Genomic DNA, 17,122 nt, shown 5'->3' on the forward strand with positions numbered 1-17,122 from the left:
GAACCCTAGCAAACACAGCAGCCTCTGTGAGAGGCCTGTCTGGATAAACTCACAGAGCCCTAAAGAGAATTTAAAAATTACACACACACACACACACACACACACACATACACGAAAGGACTGTATCTTGACTTTTTTCCCCTGAAAAATAGGAATATACCACAAAAATATGTAAGAAAGTAGGATTGATTAATGGAGTTTGCTTTCTGCCGTATGAAGACTTTTAAATAGATACTAAAGCAGGAAGAAGCAAATTTAGTTGCAAGAAACCTAATCCTGCTAGAAGGTGGGGGGGTGGGTAGCAAGGGTGGGACCAAAAATAGATCCTGAGTGGGTCTAGGGAAACCCTTCTGTTGAATCACCTCCCTGGTTTAAAATGATTGTTTTCCTAGAAGCAACAAGAAAAACTGGTCCAGTTTGTTTTTAGAGTTGGAAGAAAATACTCACATAAGCAGCTCTTGTCTTTGCAGTGTTTCCATCTGGAATATCATCTAAGAGTTTGGCCAGATCTCCAGTGATTTATGTTTAGTAAACAAGATTATCTTCTGCTTCCTATTGTGCAAGAGCAAATGGTTTGGGGTTTAGTTGCTGCTTTTCAGCCTCTTTTAATTGCTTGTTCAAGGTAATACTGCGTTAATTTCCATTATTTATCTCCAGTGTCAGGTTTAAGACCGTAGTTTCTGAAGCAAGAAACCAGAACAGTGGTTGAAGCTAGAATGGCTTAAGTATGGAGGCCCTTGTTGTGGAGCTGCCAAAACGATACAACCTTTTCTTAAGGTTGTTGGTGGTGGTATGAAGGTGAAGGCAGTGTCACATTCAGTTTTTGTGTTTTTTGGTTTTCTATTGTGGGACAGATGCTCTGTGTTTTCTTGGCAAATGAAATGAAGGGAATCTCAAGTCAACTATTTTGAATGCTTAGGATTTTTCATGTTTTAAGAATTTACTTATTCCCCTGCTTTGGAAAACCATTTTTTTTATTAAAAAATATATTTTTAATGGTTATTTATTTTTGAGAGATAGAGACAGAGCACGAGTGAGGAAGGGGCAGAGAGAGAGGGAGACACTGAATCTAAAACAGGCTTCAGGTTCCCAGCTGTCAGCGTAGAGCCCAATGTGGGGCTCAAACTCAGAATAGGGAGATCAGGACCTGAGCTGAAGTTGGACGCTCAACCGACTGAGCCATCCAGGCGCCCCTATGGGAAACCATTTTTTTTTTTAATTGAAATTGTGTATGCCTAGCAGTAGATGGCATTTCTTTTTGATGTGTGAAGATACGTTCTTGTGCAAATAAGAATACTGACACAGTGTTTTCAAATGTGTATGAAGACTTTAATGTATTAAATTTAAATTAAATAGTTTTTGTAGATCTTCTTCCAGTTATTAGGTTGAAATGTTTGTGTGAGAGAGCCTTTAAAATTTTGTTTTTAATGTTTATTTTTAAGAGAGAGAGAAAGACAGAGTGCGAGCTGGGGAGGGGCAGAGAGGGAGGGAGACAGAATCTGAAGCAGGCTTTAGGCTCCGAGCCGTCAGCACAGAGCCCGACGCGGGGCTCGAACCCACAAACCGTGAGATCATGACCTGAGCCGCAGTTGGATGCTTAACCTCATGAGCCACCCAGGCGCCCTGAGGTGTGAGCATTTTAGCAAAGAAGTGACCATTTTATTCTGCAAGACAGAAAAAGAAAACATTCAGTGCATAAAGTTTAGGAATATTGTGCATTTCACATTGGCTGCCGATAAAAAATAGTTACATCTAGTTAGTAAGTATTCTGCTATAGCACTCTCTCCCAACACCTCCTCCTAAATCTTGAATTGAAGGTCTCTCCCTAAACTGGTATCTTGATATTCTGAGTTTCCTATCTCTCACACAGTGCAAACCAAGCAAAGTATACAATGTATAGATAGAGGTTGTTCTGTCTTTCAGATTTTATCAGCTATTTTGAATCTAATTCTTAAAACTGTTCATGATGCCTTGGCAGCAAGCCATGTGGTTGTCATTTTATCTCATTAGAGTTAAATCTAGTCCTGTCAAGAGCAGGTTTACTAGTCTTTTTTAATTGCCTGCTTAAAATTTCTCGGTTCCAAAATCAGCTGAAGAATTTAAGATGGTCATAGTATGGACCGAGGTTAAGTACAAGTTCTGAGCAGATCGGAAGTTCACTGTAGGGGGGAAATGCAGAGAGGAATGATTTCAGGCTGTCATGGAGGAGTGGCAGGTTGCTGAACATTTGTGTCCAAAAGAATGGAACAGGGCTTAAATTGTGTAGTTGTATGAAAATGTATATGTTTATTTGGCTAGTATAAACAGTTTTTTATGGGTGCATTTTTGCCTTTAAATGTGCCACCTGATCTTCTGGGGAACCAGAGGCTAAGTATCAGAGGATTAGAAGCTTGACCATAAACGTGAAGATGAGGTGGAATCTGGAGCGGACAAATAGAGAGGGATGTGCAGTGAGCTAAACATATTGATAAGGTGGAGGGAAAACTGGTTAGAGAGGGAGCTTGCTCAGGGGCAACAGCAGCAGAATCTACGGTATGACAGAGAGAGGAGAAAGGGCTACAGAAAAGGTGAGGTGAAGAGGCTGGCGGTGAGTGCTTTGTTTCCTGAGAAGACATTTGTTGCTGACTGGAATAAAGTATACCTGCGCCTGTGGGAATTGGGGAGGGCTGGCTTTCCGAGCGGTGGTCAGGCTTACTCTGTTGATGCTGCCCAGGAGAGTCTGAGGTGTGGTGGGTGTGGCACCCATTCTTCCCATTGTGTGGGGGACAAGAGAAATGGAAAAAGATGTGGGGGACTGTATTAATTTCCAGGGCTATGTTTGGAGCCACATGAGTTTGTGTGACCTTGAAGGCAATGGAAAGCATGAGCAGTTGGGACTATATAATCAACTGGGTAGTCTAGTTGGCTCAAGGTAGAATAGCCTGATAGGAAAAAAGAGATCTCTTTTTCTTGAAATGTTTCTCACCTGGAGGACTTTGGGAATGGGATTTCTTTGTAACGTATGAGGGTAGGGCTGACCATGAAGAACTTTGGATATATGTCATCAGAATTTTCTCTTGGTTCCTCCAGTTGTCTTCCTGGGGTATACCGTGGATTCACATTGTTTCCTGACAGCCCCAATTTGCTGAACATATATTACATATTCTGGATCTTTCTTGATTTTCTTTTTACCTACCAAAACTCTCTGGTGTTTCTGGTCTCTCCAGATAACTGGAGCTAATTTGGTAAAAACATTCATTCTCTTGTGTAGGGATAATGTTTGCATTCAAAAGAAAGATTCAGTGTGTGGACTCAAAGAAATGGTGGCATTTTGGGCATGCCTTTGGGTAAATATTAAGATGGTGATAGTCATTATATGCATATTTCACTCATGGGAATTAAACTAATGCACTTGGCCAAAAGAAAAAAAAAAGATCAAGAAATGATGATTGAATTATGATGAGTATAGGTCCTAGAGTGAACATGAGATGAGAGATTGGAGCCTGCTGTGTTAGGGAGATTTCATTTCCTCTCAGAGAGACCAATTGGGTTTAACCACATGGCCTGTAAAATGCAGGCCAAGTACTTCATCTGGTGTTTACCTGAAGAGGTAATAGTCTTTTCTAGAGAGCAGGAAAAACTGGTTCTCTTGGACTTAGGATTGTACAGCATAGTATTGTATTTATGAGGAATTTTAGGGAATTTTCAAGGGTAGTTTCAGTTGTTTGTAATTGCTGCCTTGAGTTTGACTTTGGACTCTAACCTAATTCTCTGTGCAATTAGATATAACTTTACAGTATTGGTTGGCTGAGGGTAGGTCTTTCAGGGCCCCTGTGAGCTCCTTTAGATTTGGGACTATGTAATATTCATCACTGAATATTAGGTACTCAGGAGACATTTTTCTTGAATGAAATAATGAATTCGCAATACCTCTGCTTGGTGCTGTCTCTCCTCACCACCCCCGTTCTGCAATGGTCCCTAGAACAGATACGAATGGGGACATTCTGGCTGCTTTGGTTTAGGAGAGATGAGTTTGACTGAGTGGTTTAGATTTTCTGTTGGAATTGGATTGATCTTTGAGATAATCCCCTTTTCCTGCTTCTGGGAGCTGCCCTAGCCAAAGAAGGTAAACAAAGGGATTGTTTGAAAATAGGATGATGGTATGTGTTTGAAGATGCTCTTACTGTCTTTGTTTTGAATCCTGAACCCATATCTTCCATTCCATAACAGGGCATTCTGGTCATTATAGACAGCTTTGGCATCCCAGGAATGGATGGTTCCTCACTTAGAAAGTTCCATTTCCTCATTTGCCCCTCCAAGGTGACTCTAAACACTGGAATTATGGATGACTTACGTTAAAGCATAATAAAAGAGATGTTGTCCACCTCCCCCATACCACCACACCCCCATCCACCTGTGCTCCGTTCTGTCTTTTCAGCTGTGGTCCACCTGTGGACTGCAGTGATGATCCCAGTACTTTGTGCATAACTTGCCTGGTAGCCTACAAATATGCATCATAAAGAAAAGTTTGGCCAGTTTCGTAGATGGCTTTGTTGATAATAATCCTGAGTATGTGGCATCTTGCTCTATGTCTCAGAATATCACCATGGTCCTTATTGAAAAGACCGTCGTTTCTGTAAGGTGTCTGCTTGATGGGGCAAGTTTAAGTAAAGGCAATTACTACTGGAGATTTTTTTTTTTTTTTAAGGTTTGATTGATTGATTTCTTTTTTTTTATTATTTTTTTTATTTTATTTATTTTTTTAAATATTTTTTTTTAACGTTTATTTATTTTTGAGACAGAAAGAGAGCATGAACAGGGGAGGGGCAGAGAGATAGGGAGACACAGAATCTGAAACAGGCTCCAGGCTCTGAGCTGTCAGCACAGAGCCTGACTCGGGGCTCGACCTCACGGACTGTGAGATCATGACCTGAGCCGAAGTCGGACGCTCAACCGACCAAGCCACCCAGGCGCCCAATTGATTGATTTCTTTATTTTGAGAGATACAGAGTGAGTACGGGAGGGGCAGAGAGAGAGGGAGACCAAGAATCGGAAGCAGGCTCCGCGCTGGCAGTGCAGAGCCTAACACAGGGCTCACAAAACTGCGAGATCATGACCTGAGCCAAAACCAAGAGTTGGATGCTCAACCGACAACTGAGCCACTCAGATGCTCCTGGAGTTTGTTTGTTTGTTTGTTTGTTTTTTTTTTTAACGTTTTATTTATTTTTGAGACAGAGAGAGACAGAGCATGAACGGGGGAGGGGCAGAGAGAGAGGGAGACACAGAATCGGAAACAGGCTCCAGGCTCTGAGCCATCAGCCCAGAGCCCAACGCGGGGCTCGAACTCACGGACTGCGAGATCGTGACCTGGCTGAAGTCGGACGCTTAACCGACTGCGCCACCCAGGCGCCCCTGGAGTTTGTTTTTTTTATATCCCGTTTACAGAAATTCATTTGCTGCCCTCAGTGAGTTTAGAAGCTCCTGTGTGTGACATCCAGACCTTCTTACCAGACACAAATGTGATCTGACTGCTAACCACTCATTCTGATGCTATTTTTAGCCGTTTGTCAGCCCTCTGGGCCAGTTTGGTATTTTTATTTTTATAATGGGGCGGTCAGCCTTTGGCTGTTGTATTTAATAGATTTATAGAAATGGAGGGACTCTTAAATTTTTTTTTTTTCAATGTTTATTTATTTTTGGGACAGAGAGAGACAGAGCATGAACGGGGGAGGGTCAGAGAGAGAGGGAGACACAGAATCGGAAACAGGCTCCAGGCTCTGAGCCATCAGCCCAGAGCCCGACACGGGGCTCGAACTCACGGACCGCGAGATCGTGACCTGGCTGAAGTCCGGACGCTTAACCGACTGCGCCACCCAGGCGCCCCAGAAATGGAGGGACTCTTAAAGGTAGTCAAGTCCAGAGTTCTTTAAACTTTTCTTTGCCTCGAAAGGACAGTACAAGCACTAATAAATGTAATTTATGCCACTGTGAAAATTGGAGAACAACTGAACATTAAGTTCAGAGAGGCACTGAAATGAGAGGCCAAAAGCCTCTTTTATCTCTCTACTCCCTTCCACCCCAACCCTTGAGGTATACAGATACACCATCTGGGGCTCTGTGGAGCTTAATTTGAAAACCACAGCTCTGGAGGTAATGGGTGTTTTGCTAAGTCTTAAATATTCCTAGCACCAATTTGCTGTTTATTGCTTCCTGAGGGTACAGTTTTAAAACAGAACTGCTCAGAGTTCTTCCTCTGTAGGAAGTAGTGTGAATTACTTACAGACACTCACCAGTCATGAAGAAGCTTATTGTATGTTGTTTAGCTCAACCAACGTGCACGTTAGGTACAGGTAAGAATCTGACTTGAGTGATGGAGTGATACTGGTTTCTCTGTTTGATGGCAAGTATGGCATATGGCTGAAACTATGAATGTGCTTAGGAAGTTGGGATGCCCTATGTGGGATAGACTCTAATTGTGATAGTGGGGTCACAAAAGTGGGGTCCCGTGGACTAGAAGCAGCCACAGCCCCTGTAACTTGCTAGAATGCCAATTCTTGGCCTCTTCCATGGGTCTGCTGAATCACAAACTTTGAAGATGAAGCCTAGTGGTTGGTATTTCACAAGCTTTCTGGGTGATTCTGCTGTCAGAGCAGTAGTCTGGGGGTTAGCATGGGACAGCTACCCCTGTCCCCTTGCCTTCTATATATAGAGTTTTTCTTGCTCTGTTGTGGACATTTGATGTTATCTCTATCTTCTAGGAAGTCCTCAGCAACTTTGTCTTCAAGACAGGTTTTTTAAAAAAAATTTTTTTAACATTTTATTTATTTATTTATTTATTTATTTATTTATTAAAAAAAAATTTTTTTTTTCAACGTTTATTTATTTTTGGGACAGAGAGAGACAGAGCATGAACGGGCGAGGGGCAGAGAGAGAGGGAGACACAGAATCGGAAACAGGCTCCAGGCTCTGAGCCATCAGTCCAGAGCCCGACGTGGGGCTCGAACCCACAGACCGCGAGATCGTGACCTGGCTGAAGTCGGACGCTTAACCGACTGCGCCACCCAGGCGCCCCAACATTTTATTTATTTTTGAGACAGAGAGAGACAGAGCATGAACAGGGGAGGGTAAGAGAGAGAGAGAGAGAGAGGGAGACACAGAATCTGAAACAGGTTCCAGGCTCTGAGCTGTCAGCACGGAGCCCGATGTGGGGCTCGAACTCACGGACCGTGAGATCATGACCTGAGCCGAAGTCAGACGCTTAACCGACTGAGCCACCCAGGTGCCCCAACTTTGTCTTCAAAACAAATAGCCTAGCTCTGACTTCCAGTTAGATTACCACCCCTTGGTAACTTTGATGTGGAAATTCTGAAGGCGCGACTAGATGTGTCTGAACACTAGGTGTTTCAGGTGTTAGTAGGGAGCCTGGTTGTTTATGAGAGGAAGTGATCTTCTGCTGGAGCAGTCAGGGCCTCATTCTTCTGGATGCTGCTGAGGCCACTCAGGCATTTCAGCTTCGTGTCTCCAGGGAGGGTCTGCTGGAGGATTCCCAATGCAGCACTTACATGACCACAATCATCTTAGCTGTCTCAGCATTGCAAACCTGTTCCTCTTCTCTTGTGTCTCCCTGGTTAACTAGGCAGTCATTCAACAGCCTGTAGCTAGGGATTCTGAATGTAAGTAAGTTCCAAGAATCACCCCTGAGATCAGAAAAATAAGATTTGCTTGTATGTATGAATATGATTTTTTTTGTGGATAGAGGGTCTGTAGTTTTCATCAGATTCTGGAAAGTATCTCTGTCCCCCTGATACCTCCCCCAAACTGATTAACTTTTGCTTTAGCTGCTTTGGGATAATAGTTGTAAGAAGTCTTCACTAGATTTGCAGTCATCTGAGGTGGAAGAGCTTTCGGGGGGATTGGCAATCCTAGTTTAGCCTGCCTTGTGGTCTCCTCAAGTGTTTGTACGTATGTTAAGTAAAGCAAGACTAGTTCTTTACTTCTAGAATCATGATTTTCTGTTTCTGAGCAGGCGGGAGGATGCACACTTGTTACTATCAATGGCTAATTCAGTAGTTTCAGGAGTAGTTTCTTTAAAAAGTACAATCCTCTGAGGTATATAGAACAGGAGGATATTATCCCTGTTTACAGTTGATGACCCTGAGGTTTAGAGAAAAACGTGAAATTGTCGCTAGGTTTATCTGTCCTCATGGTCTGAATGCATAGGACACTCCCACTGGCTCAGGCTCTGGTTACTTCTTTTTTTGTTTTATTTTGTTAAAAAGATGTTTTTTTTCATTTTGTTTTAGAGAGAGAGAGAAAACACAGGGGAGAGGGGCAGAAAGAGAGAGGGGGTGGGGGAGAGAATCCCAAGTAAGCTCCATGCTCAGCACGGAGCCCAACGGGGGCTCCATCCCATGATCCTGGGATCATGACCAGAGCTGAAACAGTCAGAAACTCAACCGACTGAGCCACCAAGGTGCCCCTATGGCTACTTCTGAATACTCTTGGATGATGCCTAGACTAGTATTGAAAGTCCATTGTGGATAAAAGTCTGATTGTTTAACTGCACCTAAAATTGTTATTCTTTCTTTTTTTTAATGTTTATTTTTGAGAGAAAGAGAGAGACAGAGCATGAGCAGGGGAGGAGCAGAGAGAGAGAGGGAGACACAGAATCTGAAGCAGGCTCCAGGCTCCAAGCTGTCAGGACAGAGCCCGATGTGGGGCTCGAACTCACAGACCACGAGATCATGACCTGAGCTGAAGTCAGACACTCAACCAACTGAGCCACCCAGGCGCCCCTAAAATTGTTATTCTTTAAAGGAAACGGATCCTGTGAAAATTGTGGATTTCTTTTTTGCGGTTCCTTATATTTAAACAAAAATTTTATAGATCTCATCTCCCCACTTCACAGTCAAATGTAAGCTGGCCCCAACCCCTCTTCTTTTCTCCTTCATAAAGATCATAGAAAACCCCCCTGATCATATTTTTTTAGCATGTTGCGTCAGGAGAGGGCAAGTCATTGGCAGCTGGTAGCATCACCTCCTTTTCATTAGATTGTTCTTTGGGTTTCAAAGACTAGTGCCCTTGTAACTTATATTACACAGCCTTAAAATTGCACATAAAAGTTTGCTATGGAAGAGTAGCAAATGTAAGATAAATTGAGAAGGTTAAGGGGAAAACTGTGCTAAGAGCCTCTCATAAGTGAATTCTCATCTTAAAAGCACAGCGATTTCTCCAAGTGACAAATTAACTTGAGATTGTGCTTTGCATTTTTAAGTAATGTGTGGTAGGGTAATTCCATTTGTGTTTAAGCTAGAGGTCAGTGCCTCCTGTATTCCACTTGTACTTTTTGCTTAATGTAGTAAAGGAAGCTGTATATGTGGACATTTAATTTACTTTTATTTTGCAAATGCATTGTATCTGTGATTCAGTCAGTGATGAGATTCTGTGTGTTAAGGAAGGCTGGCATATAAAAGGTGTCTGTACTGAGGGCTTAGGGCCAGAGCATTTTCCAAAAGGAGTATTTGTGCTTTGAAAACTTCTTATAAAGATTCTTGTTCTGACTTGAATTACTTTTTCACTTCAGTAGGGTCACCGAAAAGGATCAAGATGTCAGTAAATTCAGGTCCATGGCATTGGGTGGGTAGAAAAGGCATTAGTAAGTGGGGTGGTGGTTCTTTCTGTCAGTGTCATAATTGATTATGAAAATTTAAGTAGGTGACTCCCTATTTCTACCAGGAATATGCATACTGATGTCATTTAGACTTTCACTTTGAGCAAGTGATTCCATATTTCTATCACAAATATGCATGTTAATGTCATTTAGACTTTTTTTGTCATTTAATTTCTGTATTTTTGGGCTTATAGATCTGTGATTTGTTGAACAGTAGTGAGAATACAGAGAAGAGGGTTCCTGCCTAGCATTCTTTTTTTTTTTATTTTTTTTAATTTTTTTTAACGTTTATTTATTTTTGAGACAGAGAGAGACAGAGCATGAACGGGGGAGGGGCAGAGAGAGAGGGAGACACAGAATCGGAAACAGGCTCCAGGCTCTGAGCCGTCAGCCCAGAGTCTGACGCGGGGTTCGAACTCACAGACCGCGAGATTGTGACCCGGGCTGAAGTCGGATGCTTAACCGACTGAGCCACCCAGGCGCCCCCCCCCCCCTTTTTTTAAATATAATTTATTGTCACGTTAGCTAACATTCAGTGTATATGGCTTCAGGAGTAGATTCCCGTGATACATTGTCCTGCTTAGCATTCTTACAATCTGTCTGGTGAGACCTGACTGGTCACAGAAAGCTCTTAATTCTTCTAGTCACTGATGTCAGTATTAGGTGTTTAGACTGGGTAATTAATAATATCCTTGCCGTCTGCATCTTTCTATTGAGGTCTTCATTTTCCTTCTTTGGTCTTTGGCCACATTGCATTTTTGCTCCAGGATTTTAATTTATGGGGCAGAGACAGTGGGTATGATGTTAGCTAATTGTGCCTGATGTGGACCTCACTTTTCAAAGTCAGAGCACAATACTGAAGATCATATTTTTTACTTGAATGAGATGCCTTGTTTTGATCTCAGGGGAATCAATGGGTACACATGCAATGGAGATTAAGAGAGATGAGGGGCAGGTGGTAAGTTCAGGAGCTCCAGGGCCACGTTCCAATTAGTCCCCTAACCCGTGGTGGTGGACTTTATATTTCTAGGAAGAAGCAGAATAGATTGAAATACTTGAGGCTAGGAGGGAGCCTGAGGCAAAGCAGGCATCTAGATTTCCCTGAATTTCCTTTTACCTCAGATTCTTGTAAGAAAAAAACCAAACAAACCCAAAACCAGCACTCTGAATCTGTGCTTCCTACAATGGAGCCTCCTATTACAGAATCTGTTTGCATCTAAATAAAGAAAGTAAATGAGTTTCAACACCATGCCAGTCACCTGACCCAGAAGCCATATATAGCTTGGTGGGTATTTTGAGGTTGTGTATTCACCTGTCTGGACAGTTAAGGATTCTGGACATATGTGGGGTTAGGAAATACTTGTGTGATTTTTAAAGGCTTATTGTTTATTGTGAAACATACTATGTTTATATTAGAGTCCAGTGACGTAGTTTCTGACTTCACAAGAGCTTTGCCTTAGTAACATATACTGTATGATTTCGCTCCTGTGGAATTTAAGAAACAAATGAGCAAAGGAAAGAAAGAGCAAACCAAGAAACAGACTCTTAACTATAGAGGACAAACTGATGGTTACCAGAGCAGAGGTGGGTGAGGGGATAAGTTAAATAGGTGACAGGGATTAAGGAGGGCACTTGTGATGAGCACTGGGTATTGCATGGAAGTGTTGAATCACTATAATTGTACACCTGAAACTAATATTGCAGTATACCTTAACAATAATGGAAATAAGATTGAAAAAAAAAGCTTTGCCTTAATAATTAGAACAAGCCTTTTCCTTACCATTTGGCTTTTAATATATGTTTGAGGTCATGATCTTTTTGGTATTGTTTTAATAGAAATAAAATTTACATAATATGAATGCTGTGAATATATTTTGTCAAGAGAATTTAAGAGAGGTTAATTGACTCAACACTTGGTTCATTTATTTGAATTCACTGGCTGATAGGCCAGGCTGATATAAAGCCAGGTCTTTGCCTTCAAGGAGATCATAGCCTCCTAGGGGTATAAAAACATAAACAAATATTAATAGAGGCATGTACAAGGTGCCCTGTGGCTGCAAAGAATGTTTACTGTGCTTTGCTTTTTGTGCCTGAAAATGGTGGAATCTTTTCCTCTTGCTCTATTTTTTGTAGCGACTTGTCTCACTTTGTTGTCTTCGTGTTTTCTGTTAGGGATTTCATATTAAGGTTAGAGTTTTGTCAGCTGTTTCATGCTTCTGAACATTTCTTGCTTCTAAGATTCAAAGAAAGAAATGTGCGTGGTGATGCCCGATGCTGGTCTGTTTGTAAGAATTGTAAAGCATGAACTTGCTATATAACTTGCTACAAAAGTTGATATAAAAAAGATATTTTTGAATGTTGGCGTGTAAACTGAGATTTTGCCAAACTTATTTTTCCTGCAAGACTGCTGGCCAGTATACTCCTGACCTGTTTGCTTACTTAAGCCAGTCCTATATTATATATATTTTTGCCTTTATTGTATGTTTTAGCCACATCTCCTCCCCAAACCCCAGGCCAAAAAAGAGTCTACTTCCTGTCTTCTTTGCTTTGAAGTTTCCTGAAACTTTAGATCCCTTGTTCTTTTTTTTTTTTTAAACACTAAAATCTTTTGCATGTTTGCAAATGGTAATAGCAGTGCCTTTTCCTTTCATACTGGTAAATGAGGGATTAAGTGGACAGTACTTATAAAGAGCTCCAGAATTCTTAGAGAAAGGAATAAATAAGATGAAGGAGTATTATGCAAGGTGAATAAATTATTTTCTTATATTAAGCTGAGTTTTATTAAGTTAGTGAATTTTTCTCAATGCTAATCTCTCCTTTTTAAATTTAATACTCTGGTTTCTCTTTTTATACTTAATGCTTTTTAGACTTCCTCACTTCCCTTTTCTAAGGCATTTCTGAACTGACACAATTGCCATTTTTTCCCTTAATTTTATAAAGTATGGTATCTTTTAAATGTTACTTTAAAAAATTCTTTCATGCCTCTTCCTTGGCCCGTATGTAAAAATTGACTTGAATAGACTTCGCTGTAATAATCTTACTTTATTAAAATCTTGCAACATGTTGGTAAAGTGTGCTAGCTTATAGGTTTCATAGCTAACTTTTAAACCATAACCAGGCTTGTATTTTACCTTTCTCTCTGTGAATTGCTTAAAGGGCAGACTTATCTGGTTACACTTTCCAGTTTCACAGAAAGGCCCTTTTCCGCCTTTTGCTATCTTGACAGCTGAGAAAGTCAAGGGAACAATCAACAGCCTGGTTTAAGAGGGCGGAAACGTGTCCCTTGCACTGGCATTTGCTTCCTCTCTGGTGTGAAAGCTTGTACTTGTGGCTACGAAGTGATATTGTGCAAAAACATGAAGGGCAGGTATTGACTCTGGCCTTGACCAAGGTGAGAATTTGAGATGAGAGATTTGGGCTCCATGGAGGAGGTGATTTGGAACTTGACCAGTGGGTCGGTTTTGTTACCTATCATTGAAGCTGGAGACTAAGTGAAGGAGATATAATTTCACAACTCATAATATAGCTCTAAAATCTTTTTCCTTTTGCTTGATGTATTTTAAGCAGTTGAATACATTTTCCATAAATTTTACTGCCTTCTATTTATCTTTGAGTAGAAGCCAATGAGAGAAATATTTAGGAGGTTATGAGCGACAATAGCATGAACTGTTAGAAAAGTCCTTTTGTGGCATTCCTCAAGTGTATGCTGGTGGAAAAATTGCTGTAATTTGATAGTGAAATGTTGGAAAATGATTTTATTTACTATTTAGAAATAACGTAAATGAGCCTTGCTTTTTAAATTCACAGGTTCAAAACATTTAGTTATGCCTCACTAGCTCAATCTTTGCTCATTATGCTTTACATTGATGGAATTAAATGTGACACATTGCAATGTTGGACCAGCCACACAGTTCTAAAATACAGAGTTTGATTGAATTCTGAAAAAAATTAAAGGTACCATTTAATATCAGAAATGGAGATTAGTGAAATTTTGTTTTTTACCCTAAAGTTGGTTCAAGAAAGTATCCCAGTGATAGAAGAGGGAAAGAGCATGAAGAAGACTCAACTGTAAATTGCCGTAAAACCAAAAAAGATTCTTAGGCTTTGAGAGAGCACATAGTTTTTCAAAGCCGTGTTCCTGATGTCTGTAGTGGCCAAACTGTGGGTAGTCTTGGGGGTGAGGGGGACAGGCGGTGCACTTTCTAGTACTTGCATCTACCAGTGCTGTTAGTAAACGTGTGCCGAATGGCATTTGGCCCTGAAGCATTGAGTTTTACCTGCTGGGTATCCAAGGACATATGTGGATGAAGGTCAGAGCTTCCTGATGCTTGGAATTGTGTGAGGTTCATGGGTATTGAGAGAGTTGCCCTAATAGAATGCCCATGAATTTTGTAGGAAACCTCTGGAGGCCATCTTCTGATTCTTGTGCTTATCTTGTACAGGGACCATCTACAGTTTTCCTGTGACTTTCAAAGGCATCAATAATTTGTGCTTCAGTGTTGATAAGATTGTATGAGCATTTTCTGTGAGCTCAAATCACCTGTCACTTGTTTTGACGGTTAAGGGTAGGGAATTGAAAGTTAAACTTGGGTTTCAGTCTCTGCTTTGCCACTGTGTGATTTTAGTTACATAATCTCTTAAAAAATATTTTTTTAATGTTTGTTTATTTTTGAGAGAGACAGAGACAGAGCACAAGTGGGGGAGAGTCAAAGAGAGGGGGAGTCACAGAATCTGAAACAGGCTCCAGGCTCTGAGCTGTCAGCACAGAACCCGACACAGGGGGCTCGAACTCATGAACCGTGAGATCATGGCCTGAGCCAAAGTCGGACACTCAACTGACTGAGCCACCTAGGTGTCCCAGTTACATAATCTCTTTAAACTTCCCTTTTGTTGTCTATAAAATAGGTATTCATGGGGCACCTGGCTGGCTCAGTCAGTGGAGTGTGTGACTCTTGATCTCGGGGTCATGAGTTTCAGTCCCACGCTGGGCAGAGACTACTTAAAAAATGGGTATTCATTCATTTGTTCATTCATTCATTCATTCATTCAGTGAATATTTCTATGTGTCAGGGCTGTTGGTGCTGGGGAGTGAGCAGTGAGCAAAGCAGCAAAACCCCTGCTTTTGTGGAGCTTATATTCTACAGGGAGAAACGGAATATAAATGAATAGAAATAGAATGTATTTTAGATGGTAACAGTTGCTACCAAGAAAAATAAAACAGGTTTGGGGTAGAATGACATGGCTAGAAGGCGCTTTCTTTCTGTTTTATGTGAGGTAGATAGGGGAGGGCTTTGTACTGAGGTGACATGTCAGCAGAGACCTAAATGGAGACAGGAATGATATATGAAGGTATCTGGGGATCTCAGGGAGGAGCAAGTCTGCACAGTCCCTGAGGTGAGAGCAAGCATGGCATGTTTGGGGAGCAGCAAGGAGGAGAGCCAGCCTGCAATGAGTGAAGGCCAGAGCAGCTGTGAGGGCAGTACCCACCTTGTAGGGTTGCTTAGAAAATGGAGTGAGAAAACACATTGAGTATGTACTTTATAATACATGAAGATTGTTTTAGGCATACAAGAAGCGTTCAGTAGTATGAAGCTTATTAACAACATTCATTATCTTATTAAATATCAGTAGAAAAAATCGTATCATTTTTATGTTTAATGTTTATTTAATGTTTATTTTTGAGAGAGTGGCAGGGGGCAGGGACAGAGGGAGATACAGAATCTGAAGCATGTTCCAGGCTCTGAGCTGTCAGCACAGATCCTGAGGCGGGGCTCAAACCCACAAACCGTGAGATCATGACCTGAGCTGAAGTTGGATGCTTAACCGACTGAGCCACCCAGGTGCCCCCAAATCATATCATTTTTATAGAAAAGCCATCTGATAAAATTCGATATCAATTATTGGTCTCAAAGAACTCTATCAAATAGAGTAGGAAAATATTCTTAGCAAAATAAGGTATGTCCATCTCATTCCAAAAGTCATCTTAGGCTTAATAGGAAATTTGAGAACATACTATGACTATATTTGCAAATGAATATATTTGCAAATGACAAGAATATACGACTAGAATACCCAAGAGAATCAAGTGAAAAACTAATTATAAAGATAATGTATAGGGGTGCCTGGGTGGCTCAGTTAAGTGTCTGACTCTTGATTTTGGCTCAGGTCATGATCTTGTCATTAGTTTGGGCCCCACCTTGGACTCTCTATTGACAGCATGGAACCTGCTTGGGATTCTCTCTCTCTCTCTCTCTCTCTCTCTCTCTCTCTCCCTCTCCCTCTCCCTCTCCCTCTCCCTCTCCCTCTCCCTCTCCCTCTCCCTCTCCCTCTCCCTCTCTCTCTCCCTCTCCCTCTCTCCCCCTACCCTGTACCCTCTCTCCCTCTATCTCCCTCTCTCTCTCTCTGCCCCTCCCCTGTTTGCATGTGCTCTCTCTCTCTCAAAATAAATAAACTTAAAAAAAAAATACAGATAATGTATAAATGTGCCTGGATGCCAAGATATTATGTCAACATTTACAACTTTCATATATACCAACAATAACTAATTTGAAGATATATGGAAGAAAAGACCATTAGCGTACAAAAGTATAAAATACCTAAGAATAAACTTAAGAAATATATATGATGTATATGTAGGCAGGCACTTAATGCTGCTGGGGGATGCAAAAGAGATATGAAAAGGCCTGTCATATTCTTGGATAAAAAGATGCCAATTCTCCTTATATTCATTAATATGTGTGTTTGATGATGTTCTAGTGAAAATAACAATAGGATTTTTTTTTTTTTTGGTGGGGGATACTAAACAGGCTTATTCTATGTTCGTATGGAAAAATAAACAAGAGATTCAAATATATTATAAGGCTGTGATACTTGAAACATTGGTATTACCAAATACCATATTTAGTGTATGATAAAGATGGCCTTTCAGATTAATTAGAGAAAGATGCTGTGTTCGATAAGTAGTTGGATGAGCAGGTAGCCATCTGGGATGAACAAGCTATTTAGAGTGGTACCTCAAATGTTAAGCCAAAAGCTATATAAAACAGAAATTAAAAAAATAAGTTCTAGAAGACAGCATGAGGAAGCTATTTTATAACGTTGGACTGCATAGGGCCTAAGTAAGACAGAGAACTGAGAAGCCACCAAAGAGATCGACCAACTTGATCGCATTGCTGCCCCCCACCCCCGAAAAAAAAAAAAAAAAACTAAAAAAATTCTGCATAAGGAAAGTCAGAGAACAAGAAAATTGGGAAAAATGTTTACTTTTTTATATCAAAAAGGGGGACTAATTTCTCTAATAAAGAGATCCTACAAATCCATAAGAAAAAGTCCAGCAACTCAGTAGAAACATGGACAAAGGATACAAATAGTCTTTAAAAAGAAGGGAAATAACAGTGGCTTCTAAACATGAAAAGATGCTTAATACGTTTATTAAAAGAGATTTGTACGTGACAACTATGCCAAAGTACCATT

This window comes from Lynx rufus, unplaced genomic scaffold (genome assembly GCF_022079265.1).
Source record: "Lynx rufus isolate CCGP_SWC_20201006 ecotype Redwood Valley unplaced genomic scaffold, mLynRuf1.p SCAF_3, whole genome shotgun sequence".
NCBI classification, from domain to species: Eukaryota; Metazoa; Chordata; class Mammalia; order Carnivora; family Felidae; genus Lynx; species Lynx rufus.